The 3,577-nt window shown below is 40.6% G+C and overlaps 1 protein-coding gene across 1 annotated transcript in view; it reads right to left on the minus strand.

Moving 5' to 3' along the window:
• LOC107103917 (protein NLRC3-like) overlaps nt 1–3,577 on the minus strand; it is a 10,472-nt gene that overhangs the window by 6,179 nt on the left and 716 nt on the right. The gene's annotated exons all lie outside the window — the stretch shown is intronic.

Genomic DNA, 3,577 nt, shown 5'->3' on the forward strand with positions numbered 1-3,577 from the left:
TATATATATATATATATATATATGCAAATTATCAGTGTCAGGATGCAGCAGGCAACACTGTGCTGCGTTCTGCCTTCTCTGCTCTCTCAACAGGTGACCTGAGTTGGTTGGTGGGCATGGTACACACCTGCAGCTCGTTGGGCTACACTATAAGAACACCATCCTGACAGCTGGAGGATGCCAGAGTGTGAACCTGTTTGGTACGCTTAGAGGCCTCTGTGTAGCGACAGCTTACTTTTTCCCAGCATTGAATCCTTGTTTACTGTATTCCTCTTCTGTGTCCTCCTGTGATCTGACGACCCTAGTCAGGCTCCTCAGCTCAAATAGCTCTGGACCTGACCTCTCATGCCCACTTGGTGTAACCAAGCCAGGCAGAGAAACCACACTGGACCCTCTGCTTCCTCCATCTGCCACCTGACCACCACCACTCCTGCGCCATTTGGATCCCCTCATCCCAGGCTCCTCCTGCCCGTCCACCAGCCGCTCAGTCACCTGTTACAATTTCGGAGCACCTTTCCCTCCACTCCATCCCCCCTGGTTTGGTTGCAGTGATCGGCAACCACTCGAGCCAATCTCCACATCCATTCCTCTGCACTTCGTCCTGAGGGTTAACTTCTCCGTTACATCTGCCAAGCCGATTTCCCAATAAACATCTTAAATCTGCTCTGCTTCTCTCGAGTGTAACCTGCATGTCGGTTAGACACCTAAGAACCATGACAATCAGGTTCTTGTTGTAACTAGGAGGAAAAAGCAAAATATTAATTTGAGTAGTGTAGAAGATTATAGGTGCTGTTGCTGATTTCTGGCTAATTAACCACTACAGGGCTTCGGTCAGAAAGCAAGGAAAAATGATGAAATCATTGATAAAATGATGATTTGAAGGTTTGTTGAAGAACGATGTGTGCCGGTATACAGGTCCTTCCGAAAATATTAGCATATTGAGACCATGCTAATTATTTTCTATTATGTAATGATAAAACTTTAACATTCATATATTTTAGAGCCATTGCACATGAAAAAGGTCTCTAAATGAGCTATTCACCTAATCATCTTAACCAACAAATTAACTCTAAACACCTGCAAAAGATTCCTGAGGCCTTTAAAACTCCCAGCCTGGTTCATCACTCAGAACCCCGATCATGGGTCAGACTGCCGACCTGACTGCTGTCCAGAAGGCCATCACTGACCCCCTCAGCAAGAGGCTATGACACAGAAAGATATTTCTGAACCAATAGGCTGTTCCCAGAGTGCTGCTGCTTTAAGGCGCCTCAGTGGGAAGGAAAGAGTGACAGAAAACGCTGCACAGCCAGAAGAGGAGACTGGACCCTGAGGAAGATTGTGGAGAAGGGCCGATTCCAGACCTTGGGGGACCTGCGGAAGCAGTGGACAGAGTCTGGAGTAGAAACATCCAGAGCCACAGGCGTGTGCAGGAAATGGGCTACAGTGCCGCATTCCCCAGGTCAAACCACTTTAGAACCAGAAACAGCGGCAGAGGCGCCTGACCTACAGAGAAGCAGCACTGGACTGGTGCTCAGTGGTCCAAAGTGCTTTTTTTGGATGAAAGCAAATTTTTCATGTCATTTGGAAATCAAGGTGCCAGAGTCTGGAGGAAGACTGGAGAGAAGGAAATGCCAAAATGCCAGAAGTCCAGTGTCAAGTATCAACAGACAGTGATGGTCTGGGCGCCATGTCAGCTGCTGGTGTTGGTCCACTGGGTTTTATCAAGGGCGGGGCCAATGCAGCTATCAGGAGATTTTGGAGCACTTCATGCTCCTATCTGCTGAAAAGCTTTATGGAGATGAAGATGACCTGGCACCTGCTCAGAGTGCCAAAACCACTGGTAAATGGTTTACTGACCATGGTATCACTGGGCTCAATTGGCCTGTCAACTTTCCTGACCTGAACCCCATAGAGCAGCGGGTAGCCATAGAATCTGAACCCGGTTTAGACTGCTTAGATCCAGTTGAACTTTCAGAGTTAGCAAAACTATTTTCTCCATCAAAGGCTTCAACTTAGATGTTAGATCCAGTTCCAACTGAATCATAAAAGTTATTTATATTTAAATAAATATAAGTTATTTATTTAAGAAAGTATTCCTCCTTATTTCCACCTTTAGATATGATTAAAACTGTACCTAAGGCTTCTAAGGTATTTTTTTTTAAGATTATTTTTATTGATGATGTTTGAGTCTGGTAAACCCTAATAATACCTGCCTGTTATGTGTCAAACCTTATGTTTGTTGATGATAAGTAGACAACATTAAAATCATTCCCTGAAGTTTACCTGAAAGTGTATTTTCAGCTAGTATAATAAGTTACCACGTTCTACTTGACAGTCAACATTATACCCAGAGGCATCAAGTATCAAATTACAAATGCTTTATTACCTCAGTTAATAAAATAAATAAATAAAAATAATCCTAACTTTACTTTAATTAAATCTTCACCTAAGAAACTGTCTTTTGACCCAGATGACTTGGTCAATTATAGACCAAAGTCTAATCTTCCTTTATTACCTAAAATTCTTGAGAAAATACTGTACCTCCAAAATAAGTGTTTAAAAAATACGTCTTGAACAAGTGTTTTCACCACTTACACCATAATGAACGTTTTAGTGGGGTTTAAGAACTAATCATAGCACTAAAACAGAACAGGTGAAAGTCACTAATGATATTCTCCTGTCCTCAGATAATAGACTTGTATCCGTATCTCATTGATACATTTGATCATTATATTCTTTTAGAAAGGCGTTTTGTGGGAATTAAGGGAACAGTGCTAGGCTAATTTTATTTTTTTGATAGATTTCTAAATCATTAGCGTTACCTGTGGAGTACCACTGCCATCACTGACAGTCTCACTGTTGTTTTGTTAATGCGACAACCTGTAGTTTTAGATATTACACAATGGCTGTTGTTGTCAACTTTTCTAATATTTTACTAGGTGATATTGAAACACCTACTGGTTTGGAAAGAGACACTTTATCAGTATTGAAATTAACATTGTTAGTGTGGAGAAAAACTATCTGATTTTTACCACAGTGTGTCACTGTGGTAAAAATGTGGTAAACATGCCAAGAAGGCTAAAGGAAGAAATTGCCTCCTGGATATAACCTTTTATTTTGTGTTCATATGAATGTATGTCTGGTACCGGAGGATTCAAATGCCTATAGTCAGGAAGATCACAATACATCACTGGTACCCTGTTTGCAGCAAGGGAGGTAGTCCAGTAATAACTGGGAGGGATGGTTATCCAATCCTGACAGATCCAGCTTAGTCATGTCAGAGCCCTTTTAATAAAATCTATCTCAACATAAAATGTTACACCAGCAAAAATTAGCTGTGGATGTAGTTTGGATAAGTTTATTTTTGATCAATAATGTGAATTTGTTCAGTTTTTTTCTGTTCCAAGAAAACTTATTTATATACCACATTTGAAACCAATAGGGCTGTGCAGGAAAAAACATCACTAGAAACCACACATAGAATTGAAAATGTATTGAGTAATTAATAAAAATGAACAATTAACCTTTATACTAAATTAATGAAACCATCAAAGATAATAAAGGTTAAGTTTTACTA

This window comes from Cyprinodon variegatus, unplaced genomic scaffold (assembly GCF_000732505.1).
Source record: "Cyprinodon variegatus isolate N-32 unplaced genomic scaffold, C_variegatus-1.0 Scaffold1564, whole genome shotgun sequence".
Taxonomy (NCBI): Eukaryota; Metazoa; Chordata; class Actinopteri; order Cyprinodontiformes; family Cyprinodontidae; genus Cyprinodon; species Cyprinodon variegatus.